Source organism: Drosophila serrata, unplaced genomic scaffold (genome assembly GCF_035046125.1).
Source record: "Drosophila serrata isolate PLE 108 unplaced genomic scaffold, ASM3504612v1 contig_11, whole genome shotgun sequence".
Classification (NCBI taxonomy): domain Eukaryota; kingdom Metazoa; phylum Arthropoda; class Insecta; order Diptera; family Drosophilidae; genus Drosophila; species Drosophila serrata.
Window position 1 is genome coordinate 1 of NW_028256909.1, and position 7,930 is coordinate 7,930.

Sequence of the window (7,930 nt, forward strand, 5' to 3'; positions counted from 1 at the left end):
GAGATGCTTAAAGATGCAATTAACATGAAACCTTTTTGAGAAATATGTTTAATTATAAACTCTTAGATTACTGTTAATATTTTTGTATATTCACCTTATTCTACGACCATCTACTTGCAAATTCAATGGAAGTCAGTGGTGTATAAGTAAAGGCTTCGCTTGATTAAGACTAATTACCATTTGGGGTTTAGTTAAATCCTTTAATTTAACTTGTAAAATGAGGTATTATTATATATTATCATTATTTTTCTGAGTGCACCTAACAAAAAGGGGCAGGGTGCTGGGTACAAAAGCGGGCAGCATCTAGACATACTAATCGAGGAGACATATGTGCTGTCATGTCGTGCCTGAAATGGCAGACAACCAACGCTGACAGTTGGCTTAAGCTGTCAATTAACATATTATTAAGCGGGTAAAGGAAAAACGGGGACAAAAGAAGAAAAAAGGAATGAAAATAGGATGAAAAGGGAGCGCAAAAGGGGCAAAAATAGAGCAGAAAGGGGGCGGAATAGGAGGCTGACAACCGATGGCTACTTAGAAAGACAACGCATAATTGAGTGGGCTGAGGATCAAGGAACTGCGCTTCTGCAGGTTCCAAGAAGCTTCTTAACTGCATTTTAGCAGATTCGAAAAGGGAAAATCAATATAATACCTTATGGCTAAATCAAATACATTCATATGCTCTGCAATTAAATTTTCCGGATATTATTATTCATGGCAGACTTCAGCTGGCTTTAATAGATCTTAAATTCGCTTTCCCATTCCGCTTTTAAAATACCAAAAAGTATGCTGTCGCGCAAGCGCATAAAGCCTTTCTAGTATCTAGTATTTTCATCCCTTGTCTCCGCCTCTCTTCCTCTTCTTCACCGTATTAAAAGCTGAGCTTACGCACAACTGCTGTAAGCGCTCGCTCTCAGTGCATCGAAACGGTGTTTTGTGCTTTCCCTACTCTGCACTCTCCCCTCTCCCAGTCGAAATAATGCCAATCATTTGGCTTCAAGAGTTGAGTTAATGCGCAGGTGAAAAATTACAAGAAGTGAAATAATTAAAATTTGAAGCCATCCGACATTGTATTTAAAAGTGAATAACTTGTGAAGTTTACAGATTACATATCCCAGGTATGTGTTGTTAGCATAGTTGGGGTTCAGGTGTTTTTTCAGGTGCAGCTCAACTTCTTATCAGCAAGATCAGGTTACATACATATATGTAAGCATACATACAAGTGCATATACATATATATACTGGTGTATGTATATATTGAAGCGATGATGACTGTGCTGTTGGAGCAAGAGTTTTACGATCTTCTGATTATGTGAGTATAAGTATAAGTATAAGTAGCTTAGATTTGATTTATTTGTTATAATATTATTATACATATGAATTATTATTTAATATCTTATATTACACTAGCCAAAATATTGATTTAAGCATAGTTTGGGCCCAGGTGTTTTTCGTTTTGCAGCTTAAATTCTTATCAGCAAGATCAGACTACATACATATATATATGCAGCCGTCTTGCTATCCAAATTGAACACCTGGGAAGATGCATACATACATACAAGTGTATATATATCAGTGCTGCTGGAGCATCAGTTATACGATTTTATGTGAGTATACGTATAAGTATAAGCAGATTAGATTTGATCTTTTTAATTTGCACATTATCTATATGTATAATTGCAGTTGTCAATATATTATTTGATTATTTGCTTATCTTAAACCATTTACTTATAACTCTTTATTCTAATTTCGATTTAGCATACTCTACCTTAATTCAGCAGCAAGTGCACATACGTACAAATGTATATATGAAGATTGGCGTATGTATATACTGAAGCGATGATATCAGTGCTGCTGCAGCGAAAATTAAACGATCTTATGTGAGTATAAGTATAAGTATAATTAGATTAGATTTGATTTATTTGCTATAATATTTTTATATATATGAATTATGAAATTATTCCTTATATTGCACTAGCCAAAATATTATATTGTTAGCATAGTTTGGGCTCAGGTGTTTTTTTCAGGTGCAGCTTAACTTCTTATCAGCAAGATCAGACTCCATACATATATGTAAGCAGCCGTCTTGATATCCAAATTTAGCAGCAAGTGCACATACATACAAGTGCATAAATATATATATTGGTGTATGTATATATTGATGCGATGATGACTGTGCTGTTGGAGCAAGAGTTTTACGATCTTCTGATTATGTGAGTATAACTATAAGTATAAGTAGTTTAGATTTGATTTATTTGTTATAATTTTATTATACATATGAATTATTATTTAATATCTTATATTACACTAGCCAAAATATGGATTTGAGCATAGCTTGGGCTCAGGTGTTTTTCGTTTTGCAGCTTAACTTCTTATCAGCAAGATCAGACTACATACATATATATATATGCAGCCGTCTTGCTATCCAAATTGAACACCTGGGAAGATGCATACATACATACAAGTGTATATATATCAGTGCTGCTGGAGCATCAGTTATACGATTTTATGTGAGTATACGTATAAGTATAAGTAGATTAGATTTGATCTTTTTAATTTGCATATTATCTATATGTATAATTGCAGTTGTCAATTCATTATTTGATTATTTGCTTATCTTAAACCATTTACTTATAACTCTTTATTCTAATTTCGATTTAGCTTACTCTACCTTAATTCAGCAGCAAGTGCACATACGTACAAATGTATATATGAAGATTGGCGTATGTATATACTGAAGCGATGATATCAGTGCTGCTGCAGCGAAAATTAAACGATCTTATGTGAGTATTAGTATAAGTATTAGTAGTTTAGATTTGATTTATTTGTTATAATATTTTTATATATATGAATTATGAACTTATTCCTTATATTGCACTAGCCAAAATATTGTATTGCTAGCATAGTTTGGGCTCAGGTGTTTTTTTCAGGTGCAGCTTAACTTCTTATCAGCAAGATCAGACTCCATACATATATGTAAGCAGCCGTCTTGATATTCAAATTTAGCAGCAAGCGCACATACATACAAGTGCATATACATATATATACTGGTGTATGTATATATTGAAGCGATGATGACTGTGCTGCTGGAGCAACAGTTTAATGATCTTCTGATTATGTGAGTATAACTATAAGTATAAGTAGTTTAGATTTGATTTATTTGTTATAATTTTATTATACATATGAATTATTATTTAATATCTTATATTACACTAGCCAAAATATTGATTTGAGCATAGCGTGGGCTCAGGTGTTTTTCGTTTTGCAGCTTAAATTCTTATCAGTAAGATCAGACTACATACATATGGATATGTAAACAGCCGTCTTGATATCCAAATTTAGCAGCAAGTGCACATACATACAAGTGCATATACATATATATACAGGTGTATGTATATATTGAAGCGATAATGTCAGTGATGCTGCAGCGAAAGTTAAACGACTTTATGTGAGTATAAGTATAAGCATAAGTAGATTAGATTTGATTTATTAATTTGTACATCTTATATTATACTTGCCAATATATTAATTGATTATTTTTTTGTCTGGTTTCGAACCTTTTACTTATATCTATTTATTCCGATTTTGATTTAGCAACTCTATCTAAATTCAGCAGCAAGTGCACATACATACATGTATATTGGGAGCTGAGCTGCTGCTGCAACGAAAGTTATACGACTTTATGTGAGTATAAGTATAAGCATAAGTAGATTAGATTTGATTTATTAATTTGTACATTATTATCTATATGAATTATGATCTTATATCTTATATTATACTTGCCAATATATTAATTGATTATTTTTTTGTTTGGTTTCGAACCATTTACTTATATCTATTAATTCCGATTTCGATTTAGCAACTCTATCTAAATTCAGCAGCAAGTGCACATACATACATGTATATTGGGAGCTGAGCTGCTGCTGCAGCGAAAGTTATACGACTTTATGTGAGTATAAGTATAAGCATAAGTAGATTAGGTTTGATTTATTTGTAGGAATTGTATTATACATATGAATTATGATGTTATGTCTTATATTGCACTTGGCATATATTGACTATTTTGATATCTGATTTCGAATCATTTACTTATATCTCTTTTCCGACTTCGATTTAGCATACTCTGTGGGAAATTGTTATTTATATACGTACTATATCGAAATGATGTGCATCTCCTTATCTCAACTGAAGATCTACAGCTACACATCGATGGATTTCATGTAAGTACGGCATAGCCGAGTTTATATTTAATAAGCCAAGTGAATACATAAACAGATACCTGCTAAAACCTAAATATTTATTTGAAAATATATATAAACAATAGTTCTTATAAACATTATTCAGTGTTAAGGGGGCATTTGACTTAAATATCATCATAATTAATTTTCGAAACATTAGTTTTAATCAAAAATAATTGATTAATGTTGTTTAAATGGGATATAAATGAAATATTCTGAATTCTTGGGGAGGGTAAGGCATCTTTTATTAAAACCCAACAAACGGATATAATTTATTCAGATAATATCTTGACCTTTACTTTTCGTAATTGTTTTTCGCAAATTACCAGTGACAGGCTGAGTTATTTACTGTTTCCATTTAATTAAATCAAGCAATAATTATGAACCGTTTGTCTCTTCTTATCGCTGAAATTACTTATTATTAATTGGCTTTCCGGGGAAATTATGGACTGGTAAACGGGACTTAATGGTTTCATTCATCTGAATCTAAATCGCGTCGACGATTTATGTTGAGCGTTTTAAGCTGTTTTGATTTACGGCTTCCGCGGCAAACTGTTTATGGATTAAGAGGCGGAAATAAAGGGATCCGGAAGTTGTCCTTCTCCCACCTCTTTTTCTGTCCTGTCTTCGATTTTTTGTACAGCTTTTCCGCAAAGTCACAAGGCCAAGCGGGCATGAAATTGAATTTGTTAGTTTTCCAAGTGAAAAGTGTCTTCTATTCCATTGTGCAAGACCAGCACTTGAGGCCTGACATATTTGTAAATAATGGGAACTTTTAAGGGGAAGACATTTATGTTGGGTGCTTAAGAGGGGCTACAAAATATAGCCATAAAACATATAATTTATATGCAATGAAGGTTTTTAAATTCACATCAAATGCTTTATATTATAGATGGAATATTTCCTTAAAATTCAAAAGAAATATATTAAGGAATAGAAACAAGAAGCTTCCTGGTTTGTTTAAACTTTTATCTGCTGATGTAATAAATATACATCTTGTCTAAGGTCAATCAAGAAATAATGTGGTTGAATTATAGATATTCAGAAATTAAAAGATGCAATTTTTAAATTATTTTTTTTGAGTCTGAAGAGATTAACAATATAAAACTTGCATTGCATTGTTTACTGTGCTTTTTTATTTATTAAAGACATGGTCTGCCCCTTTGAGACACTAATTTAGTTAGTAGGCTCCTGGGACTTCATTTATCCATTTATTGTCTGTCTTAGGAGATAGTACAATTCTTTAATTATTCCTGTACCAAATTGGGGTTTGTATTAATCTACATATAATATACACTCAGTCAGTTAATCAATTATTGAATTTCCACAGCTGCCTGCAACGAATATTATGTATACGCCACTTTGTCACCTCAACAAGAATGTTTGAAAGAGAATGCCACAATTATTTTCGTCAATCATTTGTGCTCCTAGATTATTTCAATCAGTTCAATTAGAGGCAAAAAAGGGCATTCGTTCCTGTCTTCCTGCTTTTCGCTCATGTGGCTTTTATTACGTACGTTGAATGTTCAACCTAATTGCGTTTTATGGCTCGACTGCAAACCATAAAAGTCAGCCAAGCAGAAGCCAACGAAAGCAACCACAACCTCAGGCAGAAAAACAATAATAAAAGCAACAAAACAGGCATAAAATTAGAAGCCAACTGGCAACATCTGTGGTAAATTAAATTAAATATTAATAATTAATAATAATAATTTGCGGCAGAGAAGAGCAAAGTGTGTAGCTAGGAAACACACATCAATTGAAATTAAATTTGAAACTGAATGTAAAACAATTTTTAAAATTGAATTTGACTTTGAAGGTTTCTCATTTCAACGAAAATATTTATTGTATTTATCATGTGAAGAAATTTATGATTTTATGGGTTATACATATAAATATATGTACAATTTGCATATTTTCATTTCAAACGCAGCCAACGTGGCGTATGAGTAATGTGCCAAGGTTATGAGGCGTATGTTTACTTGTTAAATAAATTTCCCAAAGTGTTGATTAGGTGAAAGGTTAATAAATAAACAACATTAACTAAAACGAGAGCACATATCAGACTTATACAAATTAAATGTCATTTTATTAATTTAGGAAGTGTAAATAGTACACATTTTAGTAGTTGAATGTAATGTCTACACATATAAAAATATAATATATAAAATCATAATACAATTTTAAAATATATATATATATATATAATGTATATTTCGCATTGAACGATATAAATTATAAGCTAAATATGCTTATTATTGATACATTTTCATAGCTGATGAAAATCAAAGGTGGGCGGAAAAGGCAGTCTCACATGGCGTATACTTGATATATCGATTTTATCGAAATTACTATTAATTTCTGAACTCATTATTCGCCATTCCATTGTCAAAAAGCACAACAGAATAAAATAATCCACGAAAAAAATCCATAAAAATGTAATTGTTAATTAGAGTTGCAGCCAAACAAGGAATTCATTGCAAAATATTTAAACAATGCAGGACCATGGACGAATCGGTATTTTCCATTTAACTTAACTAATTAATACAATGAATTACATAAAGGAATTAAGTATTGGATGTAATAAAGAAATTCCAATCAGGTAGACACAATCAATTATTATATAGCCACTTGTTAAACCTACAAATTTAATTAATTCCACTTAATTTTACATTTTAGCTTCGAATATCCAACTTAAAGGAAGTTTCCATCAAGTTTATTCTGAAATCCATTGGGAGGAAGATGGAGAACCAAAGTCAAAATCAAAACCAGGGAAATCACCAGCCAACGACCGAGGACCATAGCCAAAGCAGATTAAGTTTTTTAATTAATTCTTTCTTGCCTGGTCTGTGGGCGGTGGTTTCGGGTTTTCCCAGTAGTGGAAAGTGGCAGGGCGGAGCCTCTGTAGTCGCCTTTAAAGTCAATTAGTTTCATAAATCCGCACTGACACATATTTGATTGAAAAGTTGGAAACCGTCTGCCGAAACCCCAAGTCGATGTCAGAAGGAGACAGGGGACAAGGAAAATATGTATTTAAACAAAAAGTTAATTAATTAATTCCATTTAGTTGAAAGTTTTCCCTTTGGTTTTTGTTCATTTAAAGAAACATTACAGATTAACATACGCTTTTTTTAATGAAACTATTCTATATTAATATCTACTGAGCCATTTTCATAATATTATCTGAATTGATACTTATTTTTTATATTTATTTATATTTCTTCTTCAACTGAAGCATTTTTTGTGATTTTTACTAGAAATTTGAAAGAGGGATTGGTTAATTGGAGTTCGTCAAACTTTAAGCGAAGGGAACCTTGACTTTTTTTACGTTTCGTTGTAGGAAAAAGTTCTGGATTGTATTTGTTGTTGGGGCACACACACTTTACACAAGTAATTTCCTAATTGGTTAAACGCAACGAAAAGTCCACTCGTAATACATGGATAAATGCTGGTGGGTCGGTTGAGTGGCCTCCATTCATAATGGCAGCCACATGCCCCCTTGGCCACCATGGGCAATTGCCCCTCTAAAAGTGCACAAATTTCTAAAGCACTTTGCCTAATTGTTATGATAAAGAGTCCTTGTAGTCCCTAATCGAGCTTAATAGCTCACATTTTCACGGTATTCATAGGGACATGACAGTCTCGTCATAAAACCTTATTAGGGATCAACTTGATGGTTCTGATGAAGAGCT

At 32.2% G+C, this 7,930-nt stretch overlaps 1 long non-coding RNA gene across 1 annotated transcript; it reads left to right on the plus strand.

Moving 5' to 3' along the window:
• Positions 1–3,239: 3,239 nt before the first annotated feature.
• On the plus strand, positions 3,240–3,943 carry LOC147645117 (uncharacterized). The gene is made up of 3 exons (XR_015270531.1): positions 3,240–3,448; positions 3,595–3,684; positions 3,860–3,943. It is a non-coding gene; the product is annotated as an uncharacterized LOC147645117 (long non-coding RNA).
• Positions 3,944–7,930: the final 3,987 nt, after the last annotated feature.